Source organism: Phyllobates terribilis, unplaced genomic scaffold, assembly GCF_046119375.1.
Source record: "Phyllobates terribilis strain yellow unplaced genomic scaffold, ASM4611937v1 Scaffold_44__1_contigs__length_10104851, whole genome shotgun sequence".
NCBI lineage: Eukaryota > Metazoa > Chordata > Amphibia > Anura > Dendrobatidae > Phyllobates > Phyllobates terribilis.
The window spans coordinates 4198499-4213831 of NW_027362804.1; positions in this window are offsets into that span (position 1 = coordinate 4198499).

Sequence of the window (15333 nt, forward strand, 5' to 3'; positions counted from 1 at the left end):
TTATTCCAATGCGACCTCCACCACTCTTCTAAGGGGCATTTATATTGACTTTTTAATCAACTGCGACCTCCACCACTCTTCCAAGGGCCAATAAAACCGTGTTGTTAAGCTACTTTGACCTCCACGTCAATTCCTCGGGGCATTAAATCTGTCAATTTAATCCTCTCTGAACTCCATAGCTCTTGCAAGGCGCATTGATATTGACTTTTTATTCCAATGTAACCTCCAGCAATCTTCCAAGGGGCATTGATATTGTCTTTTTATTCCACTGCAACTTCCACCTCTCTTCCAAGGTGCATTAAAACCGTCTTGTTAAGCTACTGTGACCTCCACGTCTCTTTCACGAGGCATTGATATTGTCTTTTTATTCCACTGTAACCTCCACCACTCTTCCAAGGGGCATTGATATTGTCTTTTTATTCCACTGGGACCTTCATCACTCTTCCAGGTGGCATTGATATTGTCTTTTTAATCCACTGTGACCTCCACCAATCTTCCAAGGGGCATTAAAACCGTATTGTTAAGCTACTGTGACCTCCACGTCTCTTCCAAGGTGCATTAAAACCGTCAATTTAAACCTCTCTGAACTCCACAGATCTTGCAAGAGGCATTGATATTGTCTTTTTTTTCCACTGTAACCTACAGCACTCTTTCAAGGGGCATTGATATAGTATTTTTATTCCACGACAACTTCCACCACTCTCCCAAGGTGCATTAAAGCATCTTGTTTAGCTACTGTAACTTCCATGTCTATTCCACGGGGCATTGATATTGTCTTTTTATTACAATGTATCCTCCACCACTCTTCCAAGGGGTATTGATATTGTCTTTTTATTCCACTGCGACTTCCACCTCTCTTCTAAAGGGCATTGATATTATCTTTGTAATCCACTGCGACCTCCACCACTTTTCCAAGGGGCATTAAAAACGTCTTTTTTAACTACTTTGACCTCCACGTCACTTCCATTGGGCATTAAAACTGTCTGGTTAAACCACTCTGAACTGCACAGCTCTTTCAAGGGGCATTAATATTGTCTTTTTATTCCACTGTATCCTCCACCACGTTTGCAAGGGGTCATTGATATTGTCTTTTTATTCCACTGCGACCTCCACCACTCTTCCATGGGGCATTAAAACCATCTTGTTAAGCTACTGTGACCTCCATGTCTCTTCCACAGGGCATTGATATTGTCTTTTTATTCCACTGGAACCTCCAACACTCTTCCAAGGGGCATTGATATTGTCTTTTTATTCCACTGAGACTTCAACCACTCCTTCAAGGAGCATTGACATTGTCTTTTTAATCCACTTCGACCTCCACCACTCTTCCAAGGGGCATAAAAACAGTCTTGTTAATCTACTGTGACCTCCACGTCTCTTCCAAGGGGCATTAAAACCATCAATTTAAACCACTCTCAACTCTACAGCTCTTGCAAGGGGCTTTGATATTGTTTTTTATTCCACTGTAATCTCCAGCACTCTTCCCAGGGGCATTGATATTGTCTTTTTATTCCACTGTGACTTTCACCTCTCTTGCAAGGGACCTAAAAACCATCTTGTTAAGCTACTGTGACATCCACGTCTCTTTCACGGGGCATTGATATTGTCTTTTTATTCCACTGTAAACTCCACCACTCTTCCAAGGGGCATTGATATTGTCTTTTTATTCCACTGCCACTTCCACCACTTTTCCAGGTGGCATTAAAACCATATTATTAAGCTACTGTGACCTCCTCTTCTCTTCCAAGGGGCATTAAAGCCGTCAATTTAAACCACTCTGAACTCCACAGCTCTTGCAACAGGCATTGATATTGTTATTTTATTCCATTGTAATCTCCAGCACTCTTCCAAGGGGCATTGATATTGTCTTTTCATTCCACTGCGACTTCCACCTCTCTCCCAAGGGACATTAAAACCGTCTTGTTAAGCTGCTGTAACCTCCATGTCTATTCCACCGGGCATTGATATTGTCTTTTTATTCCAATGTGACCGTCACCACTCTTCTAAGGGGCAGTGATATTGTCTTTTTAAACCACTACGAACTTCACCACTCTTCCAAGGTGCATTAAATCAGTATTGATAAGCTACTGTGATCTCTACGTCTCTTACAAGGGACAATAAAACCATCTGGTTAAACCATTCTGTACTCCACAGTTCTTCCAAGTAGCATTGATATTGTCTTTTTTTCGACTGTAATCTCCACCACTCTTCCAAGTGGCATTGATATTGACTTTTTATTCCACTGCGACCTACATCACTCTTCCAAATGGCATTGATATTGTCTTTTTAATCAACTGAAGCGTCCACCTCTCTTCCAAGGGGCATTAAAACCGTCTTGTTAAGCTACTGTGACCTCCATGTCTCTACCACGGGGCATTGATATTGTCTTTTTTTTCCACTGTAACCTCCACCACTCTTCTAAGGGGCATTGATATTGTCTTTTTATTCCACTGCGACCTCCACCATTCTTCCTCGGGGCATTGATATTGTCTTTTTAATCCACTGCGACCTCCACCACTTTTCCATGTGGCATTAAAACCATCTTATTAAGCTACTGTGACCTCGACTTCTCTTCCAAGGGGCATTAAAGCAATCAATTTAAACCACTCTGAACTCCACGGCTCTTGCAAGAGGCATTGATATTGTTTTTTTATTCCATTGTAATCTCCAGCACTCTTCCAACGGGCATTGATATTGTCTTTTAATTCCACTGCGACTTCCACCTCTCTCCCAAGGGACATTAAAACCGTCTTGTTAAGCTGCTGTAACCTCCATGTCTATTCCACGGGGCATTGATATTGTCTTTTTATTCCAATGTGACCGTCAACACTCTTCTAAGGGGCAGTGATATTGTCTTTTTAAACCACTGCGACCTTCACCACTCTTCCAAGGGGCATTAAATCAGTCTTGATTAGCTAATGTGAGCTCTACATCTCTTACAAGGGGCAATAAAACCGTCTGGTTAAACCATTCTGTTCTCCACAGTTCTTCCAAGGAGCATTGATATTATCTTTTTATTCGACTGTAACCTCCACCACTCTTCCAAGGGGCATTGATATTGACTTTTTATTCCACTGCGACCTACACCACTCTTCCAAGTGGCATTGATATTGTCTTTTTAATCAACTGCGACCTCCAACTCTCTTCCAAGGGGCATTAAAACCGTCTTGTTAAGCTACTGTGACCTCCACGTCCCTTCCATTCGGCATTGATATTGTCTTTTTATTCCACTGCGACCTCCACCACTCTTCCAAGGGGCATTGATATAGTCCTTTTAATCCACTGCGACCACGACCACTCTTCCAAGGGGCATTGATATTGTCTTTTTAATCCACTGTGACCTCCACGTCTCTTCCAAGGTGCATTAAAACCGTCAATTTAATCCACTCTGAACTCTACAGCTCTTCCAAGGAGCATTGGTGTTGAATTTTTATTCCACTGCGACCTCCACCACTCTTCCAAGCAGCATTAAGACCATCTTGATAAGCTGCAGTGACCTAGACAACTCTTCCACGGGGCATTGATATTGTCTTTTATTCCACTGTAACCTCCACCACTCTTCCAAGGGGCATTGATATTGTTTTTAAATTCCACTGCGACCTCCACCACTCTTACAAAGGGCATTGATATTGTCTTTTTAATCCACTGCGACCTCCACCACTCTTCCAATGGCATTAAAACCGTCAATTTAAGCCACTCTCAACTCCACAGCTCTTGCAAGGGGCTTTGATATTGGTTTTTATTCCACTGAAACCTCCAGCACTCTGCCAAGGGGCATTGATATTGTATTTTTATTCCACTGCGACTTTCACCTCTCTTCCAAGGGACATTAAAACCGCCTTGTTAAGCTACTGTGACATCCACGTCTCTTTCACGGGGCATTGATATTGTCTTTTTATTCCACTGTAAACTCCACCACTCTTCCAAGGGGCATTGATATTGTCTTTTTATTCCACTGCCACCTCCACCACTCTTCCAAGGGGCATTGATATTGTCTTTTTAATCCACTGTGACCTCCACCACTTTTCCAAGGGGCATTAAAAACGTATTTTTAAGCTACTGTGACCTCCACGTCACTTCCAATGGGCATTAAAACCGTCTGGTTTAACTACTCTGAACTCCACTGCTCTTCCAAGGGGCATTGATATTGTCTTTTTAATCCACTGTTACCTCCACCACTCTTCCAAGGGGCATTGATATCGTTTTTTTATTCCACTGCTACCTCCACTACTCTTCCAAGGGGCATTGATATGGTCTTTTTATTCCACTGCTACCTCCACCACTCTTCTAAGGGGCATTCATATTGTCTTTTTAATCAACTGCGACCTCCACCACTCTTCCAAGGGCCATTAAAACCGTGTTGTTAAGCTACTTTGACCTCCACGTCAATTCCTCGGGGCATTAAAACCGTCAATTTAATCCTCTCTGAACTCCATAGCTCTTGGAAGGCGCATTGATATTGTCTTTTTATTCCAATGTAACCTCCAGCACTCTTCCAAGGGTCATTGATATTGTCTTTTTATTCCACTGCAACTTTTACCTCTCTTCCAAGGTGCATTAAAACCGTCTTGTTAAGCTACTGTGACCTCCACGTCTCTTTCACGAGGCATTGATATTGTCTTTTTATTCCACTGTAACCTCCACCACTCTTCCAAGGGGCATTGATATTGTCTTTTTATTCCACTGGGACCTTCACCACTCTTCCAGGTGTTATTGATATTGTCTTTTTAATCCACTGTGACCTCCACCACTCTTCCAAGGGGCATTAAAACCGTATTGTTAAGCTACTGTGACCTCCACGTCTCCTCCAAGGTGCATTAAAACCGTCAATTTAAACCACTCTGAACTCCACAGATCTTGCAAGAGGCATTGATATTGTCTTTTTATTCCAGTGTAACCTACAGCACTCTTTCAAGGGGCATTGATATAGTATTTTTATTCCACTACGACTTCCACCACTCTCCCAAGGTGCATTAAAGCATCTTGTTTAGCTACTGTAACATCCATGTATATTCCACGGGGCATTGATATTGTCTTTTTATTCCACTGTATCCCCCACCACTCTTCCAAGGGGTATTGATATTGTCTTTTTATTCCACTGCGACTTCCACCTCTCTTCTAAGGGGCATTGATATTATCTTTTTAATCCACTGCGACCTCCACCACTTTTCCAAGGGGCATTAAAAACGTTTTTTTTAACTACTTTGACCTCCACGTCACTTCCAATGGGCATTAAAACAGTCTGGTTAAACCACTCTGAACCCCACAGCTCTTCCAAGGGGCATTGGTATTGTCTTTTTATTCCACTCTGACCTCCACCACTCTTCCAAGGGGCATTGACATTGTCTTTTTATTCCACTGCGACCTCCACCATTCTTCCAAGGGGCATTAAAACTGTCTTTTTAAGCTACAGTGACCTCCACATTTCTTCCACGGGGCATTGATATTATCTTTAAATTCCACTGTAACCTCCACCACTCTACCAAGGGGCATTGATATTGTATTTTTATTCCACTGCGACCTCGACCACTCTTCCAAAGGGCATTGATATTGTATTTTAATCCACTGCGACCTCCATCACTCTTCCAAAGGGCATTACAACCGTATGGTTAAACCAATTTGAACTCCACAGATCTTCCAAGGGGCATTAATATTGTCTTTTTATTCCACTGTATCCTCCACCACGTTTGCAAGTGGCATTGATATTGTCTTTTTATTCCACTGCGACCTCCACCACTCTTCCATGGGGCATTAAAAGCGTCTTGTTAAGCTACTGTGACCTCCATGTCTCTTCCACAGGGCATTGATATTGCCGTTTTATTCCACTGGAACCTCCAACACTCTTCCAAGGGGCATTGATATTGTTTTTTTATTCCACTGAGACATCAACCACTCCTTCAAGGAGTATTGACATTGTCTTTTTAATCCACTTCGACCTCCACCACTCTTCCAAGGGGCATTAAAACAGTCTTGTTAATCTACTGTGACCTCCACGTCTCTTCCAAGGGGCATTAAAACCATCAATTTAAACCACTCTCAACTCCACAGCTCTTGCAAGGGGCTTTGATATTGTTTTTTATTCCACTGTAACCTCCAGCACTCTTCCAAGGGGCATTGATATTGTCTTTTTATTCCACTGCGACTTTCACCTCTCTTCCAAGGGACATAAAAACCGTCTTGTTAAGCTACTGTGACATCCACGTCTCTTTCACGGGGCATTGATATTGTCTTTTTATTCCACTGTAAACTCCACCACTCTTCCAAGGGGCATTGATATTGTCTTTTTAATACACTGCGACTTCCACCTCTCTCCCAAGGGACATTAAAACTGTCTTGTTAAGCTGCTGTAACCTCCATGTCTATTCCACGGGGCATTGATATTGTCTTTTTATTCCAATGTGACCGTCACCACTCTTCTAAGGGGCAGTGATATTGTCTTTTTAAACCACTGCGACCTTCACCACTCTTCCAAGGGGCATTAAATCAGTCTTCATTAGCTAATGTGACCTCTACCTCTCTTACAAGGGGCAATAAAACCGTCTGCTTAAACCATTCTGTTCTCCACAGTTCTTCCAAGGAGCATTGATATTGTCTTTTTATTCGACTCTAACCTCCACCACTCTTCCAAGGGGCATTGATATTGACTTTTTATGCCACTGCGACCTACACCACTCTTCCAAGTGGCATTGATATTGTCTTTTTAATCAACTGCGACCTCCACCTCTCTTCCAAGTGGCATTAAAACCATCTTGTTAAGCTACTGTGACCACCACGTCCCTTCCATTCAGCATTGATATTGTCTTTTTATTCCACTGCGACCTCCACCACTCTTCCAAGCAGCATTAAGACCATCTTGTTAAGCTACAGTGACCTCCACAACTCTTCCACGGGGCATTGATATTGTCCTTTATACCACTGTAACCTCTACCCTTCTTCCAAGGGGCATTGATATTGTCTTTTTATTCCACTGCGACCTCCACCACTCTTCCAAAGGGCATTGATATTGTCTTTTTAATCCACTGCGACCTCCTCCACTATTCCAAGGGCATTAAAACAGTCTTCTTAAGCTACTGTGACCTCCAGGTCTCTTCCAAAGGGCATTAAAACAATCCGGTTAAACCACTCTGAACTCCACAGCTCTTCCGAGGGGCATTGATATTGTCTTTTTATTCCACTGCGACCTCCACCACTCTTCCAAGGGGCATTGATATTGTCTTTTTAATCCACTGCGACCTCCACCACTCTTCCAAGGGGCATTGATATTGTCTTTTTATTCCACTGCAACTTCAACCTCTCTTCTAAGGGACATTGATATTGTCTTTTTAATCCACTGCGACCTCCACCACTCTTCCAAGGGGCATTAAAACAGTCTAGTTAAGCTACTGTGACCTCCATGTCTCCGCCAAGGGGCATGAAAACCGTCTGGTTAAACCACTCTGAACTCCACATCTCTTCCGAGGGGCATTGATATTGTCTTTTTATTCCACTGTAACATCCACCACTCTTCCAAAGGGCATTGATTTTGTCTTTTTATTCCACTGCGACCTCCACCACTCTTCCAAGGGGCATTGATATTGTCTTTTTAATCCACTGCGACCTCCACCACTCTTCCAAGGGGCATTGATATTGTCTTTTTATTCCACTGCAACTTCAACCTCTCTTCTAAGGGACATTGATATTGTCTTTTTAATCCACTGCGACCTCCACCACTCTTCCAAGGGGCATTAAAACAGTCTAGTTAAGCTACTGTGACCTCCATGTCTCCTCCAAGGGGCATGAAAACCGTCTGGTTAAACCACTCTGAACTCCACAGCTCTTCCGAGGGGCATTGATATTGTCTTTTTATTCCACTGTAGCATCCACCACTCTTCCAAGGGGCATTGATTTTGTCTTTTTATTCCACTGCGATCTCCACCACTCTTCCAAGGGGCATTGATATTGTCATTTTAATCCACTGCGACCTCCACCACTCTTCCAAGGGGCATTAAAACCGTCTTGTTAAGCTACTGTGACATCGAAGTCTCTTCCAAGCGGCATTAAAACCATCTGGTTAAACCACTCTGAACTCCACAGCTCTTCCAAGGGGCATTGATATTGTCTTTTTTTTCCACTGTAACCTCCAAAACTCTTCCAAGGGGCATTGATTTTGTCTTTTTATTTCACTGTGACCTTAATCACGCTTCCAATGTGCATTGATATTGTCTTTTTAATCCACTGCGACCTCCACCCCTCTTCCAAGGGGCATTAAAGCCGTCTTCTTAAGCTACTGTCACGTCCATGTCTATTCCACGGGGAATTGAAATTGTCTTTTTATTCCAATGTAACCTCCACCACTCTTCCAAGGGGCATTGATATTGTCTTTTTATTCCACTGCGACTTCAACCTCTCTTCTAAGGGGCATTGATATTGTTTTTTTAATCCACTGCGACCTCCACCACTCTTCCAAGGGGCATTAAAACAGTCTTGTTAAGCTACTGTGACCTCCACGTCTCTTCCAAGCGGCATTAAAACCGTCTGGTTAAACCACTCTGAACTCCACAGCTCTTCCGAGGGACATTGATATTGTCTTTTTATTCCACTCTAACCTCCACCACTCTTCCAAGGGGCATTGACATTGTCTTTATATTCCACTGCGACCTCCACCACTCTTCCAAACGGCATTAAGACCATCTTGTTAAGCTACAGTGACCTCCACAACTCTTGCACGGGGCATTGATATTGTCTTTTATTCCACTGAAACCTCCACCACTCTTCCAAGGGGCATTGCTATTGCCTTTAAATTCCACTGCGACCTCCACGACTCTTACAAAGGGCATTGATATTGTCTTTTTAATCCACTGCGACCTCCTCCACTCTTCCAAGGGCATTAAAACAGTCTTGTTAAGCTACTGTGACCTCCACGTCTCTTCCAAGGGGCATTAAAACTGCCTGGTTAAACCACTCTGAACTCCTCAGCTCTTCCAAGGGGCATTGATATTGTGTTTTTTTCCACTGCGACCTTAACCACTCTTCCAGTGGGCATTAATATTGTCTTTTTAATCCACTGCGACCTCCACCACTCTTCCAAGGGGCATTAAAACCGTATTGTTAAGCTAATGTCACGTCCATGTCTCCTCCAAGGGGCATGAAAACCGTCTGGTTAAACCACCCTGAACTCCACAGCTCTTCCGAGGGACATTGATATTGTCTTTTTATTCCACTGTAACATCCACCACTCTTCCAAGGGGCATTGATTTTGTCTTTTTATTCCACTGCGATCTCCACCACTCTTCCAAGGGGCATTGATATTGTCTTTTTATTCCACTGCAACTTCAACCTCTCTTCTAAGGGACATTGATATTGTCTTTTTAATCCACTGCGACCTCCACCACTCTTCCAAGGGGCATTAAAACAGTCTAGTTAAGCTACTGTGACCTCCATGTCTCCTCCAAGGGGCATGAAAACCATCTGGTTAAACCACTCTGAACTCCACAGCTCTTCCGAGGGGCATTGATATTGTCTTTTTATTCCACTGTAACATCCACCACTCTTCCAAGGGGCATTGATTTTGTCTTTTTATTCCACTGCGATCTCCACCACTCTTCCAAGGGGCATTGATATTGTCATTTTAATCCACTGCGACCTCCACCACTCTTCCAAGGGCGATTTAAACCGTCTTGTTAAGCTACTGTGAAGTCGAAGTCTCTTCCAAGGGGCATAAAAACCATCTGGTTAAACCACTCTGAACTCCACAGCTCTTCCAAGGGGCATTTGTATTGTCTTTTTATTCCACTCTAACCTCCACCACTCTTCCAAGGGGCATTGACATTGTCTTTTTATTCCACTGCGACCTCCACCACTCTTCCAAGGGGCATTGATATTGTATTTTTAGTCCACTGCGAACTCCACCCCTCTCCAAGGGGCATAAAAACCATCTTGTTAAGCTACTGTGACCTCCACGTGCCTTCGAAGGGCATTGATATTGTCTTTTTATTCATCTGTAACCTCCACCCATCTTCCAAGGGGCATTGATATTGTTTTTTTACTCCACTGCGACCTCCACCACTCTTCCAAGGGGCATTAATATTGTCTTTTTAATCCACTGCGACCTCCACCACTCTACCAGGGGGCAATAAAACCGTCTTGATAAGTTACTGTGACCACCACGTCTCTTCCAAGGGGCGTTAAAACCATCTGGTTATTCCACTCTGAACTCCACGTCTCTTCCACGGGGCATTGGGATTGTCTTTTTATTCCACTGTAACCTCCACCACTCTTCCAAGGTTCATTGATATTGTCTTTTTATTCCACTTCAACCTTCACCAGTCTTCCAAGGGGCATTAAAACCATCTTGTTAAGCTACTGTGACCTCCACGTCTCTTACACGGGGCATTGGGATTGTCCTTTAATTCCACTGTAACATCCAACACTCATCCAAGGGGCATTAAAACTGTATTGTAAAGCTACTTTGACCTCCACGTCAATTCCACGGGGCATTAAAACTGTCAATTTAAACCACTCTGAACTCCACAGCTCTTGCAAGGGGCATTGAATTTGTCTTTTTATTCCAATGTAACCTCCAACACTCTTCCAATGGGCATTGATATTGTCTTTTTATTCCACTGCAACTTCCACCTCTCTTCCATGGGGCATTAAAACCGTCTTGTTAAGCTACTGTGACCTCCACGTCTTTCTCGGGGCATTGATATTGTCTTTTATTCCACTGTAACCTCCACCACTCTTCCAAGGGGTATTGATATTGTCTTTTTATTCCACGGGAACCTTCACCACTCTTCCAAGTGGCATTGATATTGTCTTTTTAATCCACTGCGACCTCCACCACTCGTCCAAGGGGCATTAAAACTGTGTTGTTAAGCTACTGTGACCTCCGCGTCTCTTCCAAGGTGCATTAAAACCGTCAATTTAAACCACTCTGAACTCCACAGCTCATGCAAGAGGCATTGATATTGTCTTTTTATTCCACTGTAACCTGCAGCACTCTTTCAAGGGGCATTGATATTGTCTTTTTATTCCACTATGACTTCCACCACTCTCCCAAGGTGCATTAAAAACATCTTGTTTAGCTACTGTAACGTTCATGTCTATTCCACGGGGCATTGATATTGTCTTTTTATTCCACAGTATCCTCCACCACTCTTCCAAGGGGTATTAATATTGTCTTTTTTTCCACTGCGACTTCCACCTCTCTTCTAAGTGGCATTGATATTGTCTTTTTAATCCACTGTGACCTCCACCACTCTTCCAAGAGGCATTAAAACAGTCTTGTTAAGCTACTGTGACCTCCACATCTCTTCCAAGGGGCATTAAATCCGTCTGGTTAAACCATTCTGAACTCCATAGCTTTTTCAAGAGGCATTGATATTGTCTTTTTATTCCACTGCGACCTACACCACTCTTCCAAGGGGCATTCATATTGTCTTTTTAATCCACTGCGACCTCCACCACTCTTCCAACTGGCATTGATATTATCTTTTTATTTCACTGTAACCTCCACCACTCTTTCAAGAGGCATTGATATTGTCTTTTTATTCCACTGCGACCTCCACCACTCTTCCAAGAGGCATTAAAAACGTCTTATTAAGCTACTATGACCTCCACGTCTCTTCCAAGGGGCATTAAAACCATCTGGTTAAACCGCTCTGAATTCCACAGCTCATCAAAGGGGCATTGATATTGTCTTTTTATTCCACTGTAACCTCCACCACTTTTCCTATGGGAATTGATATTTTCTTTTTAATATTATTATTATTTATTATTTTAGCGCCATTTATTCCATGGCGCGTTACTTGTGATAGGGATCTACATAACAAAAGCATTTACATAATCTTAACAAAACGAGTCAGCGACTGGTAAAGGAGGAGCGAGGACCCTGCCCGCGAGGGCTCACATTCTAGAAGGGATGGGTGAGGATACATTACGTGAGGGTAGAGCTGGTCTTGCAGCGGTGGTTACTGCAGGTTGTAGGCTTGTCGGAAGATGTGGGTCTTCAGGTTTCTTTTGAAGGTTTCCACGGTCGGCCAGAGTCTGATGTGTTGGGGTAGAGAGATCCAGAGTAGGACGGATGCACGGGAGAAATCTTGTATACAATTGTGGGAGGAGGAGATAAGAGGAGAGTAGAGAAGGAGATCTTGTGAGGATCGGAGATTGCGTGCAGGTAAGTATCGGGAGACTAGGACACAGATGTATGGGGGAGACAGGTTGTGGATGGTTTTGTAAGTAGGCTGTGATCAGAGAGAGGGAGAGGTCAGCCCGCTCAAGAGAAATTGCACAAAAAATTTTGGGGTCCAATTTTTCCTGTTACACCTGTGAAAATAAAAAAAATTGGGTCTAAAGTAACATTTTTGTGAAAAAAGTTAAATGTTAATTTTTTTCTTCCACTTTCCAAAAATTCCTGTGAAGTACCTGAAGGGTTAATAAAGTTCTTGAATGTGGTTTTGAGCACCTTGAGCGGTGCAGTTTTTAGAATGGTGTCACTATTGGGTATTTTCTGTCATAAAGACCCCTCAAAGTGACTTCAAATATGATGTGGTCCCTAAAAAAAATGTTTTTGTAAATTTTGTTGGAAAAATGAGAAATCGCTGGTCAAATTTTTAACACTTATAGCTCCCTAACAAAAAAAAAATTTGGTTCCAAAATTGTGCTGATGTAAAGTATACATGTGGGAAATGTTATTTATTAACTATATTGTGTGACATATCTCTCTGATTTAAGGGCATGAAAATTTAAAGTTTGAAAATTGCAAAATTTTCAAAATTTTTGCCAAATTTCCGATTTTTTCACAAATAAACGCAAGTGATATCAAAGAAATTTTACCACTATCATGAAGTACAATATGTCACGAAAAATCAATCTCAGAATCATGGGAATCCGTTAAAGCGTTCCAGAGTAATTACTTCATAAAGTGACAGTGGTCAGAATTGAAAAAATTGGCCCGGTCACGAAGGCAAAAACAGGCTCTGGCTCGAAGTGGTTAAAATCCACTGTAACCTCCACCACTCTACCAAGGGGCATTGATATTGTATTTTTATTCCACTGCGACCTCCACCACTCTTCCAAAGGGCATGGATATTGTCTTTTTATTCCACTGCGACCTCCAAAACTCTTCCTCGGGGCATTGATATTGCCTTTTTAATCCACTGCAACCTCCACAACTCTTCCATTTGGCATTAAAACCGTCTTGATAAGCTACTGTGACCTTCACGTCTCTTCCAAGGGGCATTAAAACCATATGGTTAAATCAATCTGAACTCCACAGATCTTCCAAGGGGCATTGATATTGTCTTTTTATTCCACTGTATCCTCCACCACTCTTCCAAGGGGCATTGATATTGTCTTTTTATTCCACTGCGACCTCAACCACTCTTCCAAGGGGCATTAAAACGGTCTTGTTAAGCTACTGTGACATCCATGTCTCTTCCAGAGGGCATTGATATTGTCTTTTTATTCCACTGGAACCTCCACCACTCTTCCAAGGGGCATTAAAAACGTATTTTTAAGCTACTGTGACCTCCACGTCACTTCCAATGGGCATTAAAACCATCTGGTTTAACTTCTCTGAACTCCACTGCTCTTCCAAGGGGCATTGATATTGACTTTTTAATCCACTGTTACCTCCACCACTCTTCCAAGGGGCATTGATATTGTTTTTTTATTCCACTGCGACCTCCACTACTCTACCAAGGGGCATTGATATTGTCTTTTTAATCCACTGCAACCTCCACCACTCTTCTAAGGGGCATTTATATTGTCTTTTTAGTCAACTGTGACCTTCACCACTCTTCCAAGGGCCATTAAAACAGTGTTGTTAAGCTACTTTGACCTCCACGTCAATTCCACGGGGCATTAAAACCATCTATTTAAACCACTCTGAACTCCACAGCTCTTGCAAGGGGCATTGATATTGTCTTTTTATTCCACTGTAACCTCCACCACGCTTCCAAGTGGCATTGATATTGTCTTTTTAATCCACTGCAACCTCCACCACTCTTCCAAGGGGCATTTAAACTATCTTGTTAAGCTACTGTGACCTCCAAGTCTCTTCCAAGGGGCATTTAAACCGTCTGGTTAAACTGCTCTGAGCTCCACAGCTCTTCCAAGGGGCATTGACAATGTCTTTTTATTCCTTTGTAACCTTCTGCACTCTTCCAAGTGCATTGATATTGTCTTTTTATTCCTCTGCGACGTCCAAGACTCTTCCAAGGGGCATTAAAACCGTCTTGTTAAGCTACTGTGACCTCCAAGTTTCTTACACAGGGAATTGATATTGTCATTTTATTCTACTGTAACCTCCACCACTCTTCCAAGGGGCATTGATATTGTCTTTTTAATCCACTGCAACCTCCATCACTCTTCCAAGAAGCATTGAAACCGTCTTGTTAAGCTACTGTGACCTCCAAGTCTATTCCACGGTGCATTAAAACTTTCTGGTTAAACCACTGTGAACTCCACAGATCTTCCGAGGAGCATTGATATTGTCTTTTTATTCCAATCTAACCTTCACCACTGTTCCAAGGGGCATTGATATTGTCTTTTTATTTTACTTTGACCTCCACCACTCTTCCAAGGGGCATTAATATTGTCTTTTTATTCCACTGTGACCTCCACCACTCTTCCAAGGGGCATTGACATTGTCTTTTTATTCCACTGTGACCTCCACCACTTTTCCAAGGGGCATTAAAACCATATTGTTAAGCTACAGTGACCTCCACATCTCTTCCACGGGGCATTGATATTGTCTTTTTATTCCACTGTAATCTCCACCACTCTTCCAAGGGGCATTGATATTGCCTTTTTATTCCACTGCGACCTCCACCACTCTTCCAAGGCTCATTGATATTGTCTTTTTAACCCACTGCAACCTCCACCACTCTTCCAAGGGGCATTAATATTGTCTTGTTATTCCACTGTAACCTCCACCAATCTTCCAAGGGGCATTGATATTGTCTTTTTATTCCACTGCGACCTCCACCACTCTTCCAAGGGGCATTAAAACCGTCTTGTTAAGTTACTGTGACCTCCACGTCTCTTCAAAGGAGCGTTAAAACTGTCTGGTTATACCACTCTGAACTCCACAGCTTTTCCAAGGGGCATTATTATTGTCTTTTTATTCCACTGTAACATCCACCACCCCTTCCAAGGGGCATTGATATTGTCTTTTTATTCCACTGCGACCTCCACCAGTCCTCCAAGAGGCATTAAAAATGTCTTGTTAAGATACTGTGACCTCCACTTCTCTTCCACGGGGCATTGAAATTGTCTTTTTATTCCACTGTAACCTCCACCACTCGTCCAGGGGGCATTGATATTGTCTTTTTATTCCACTGCGACCTCCAC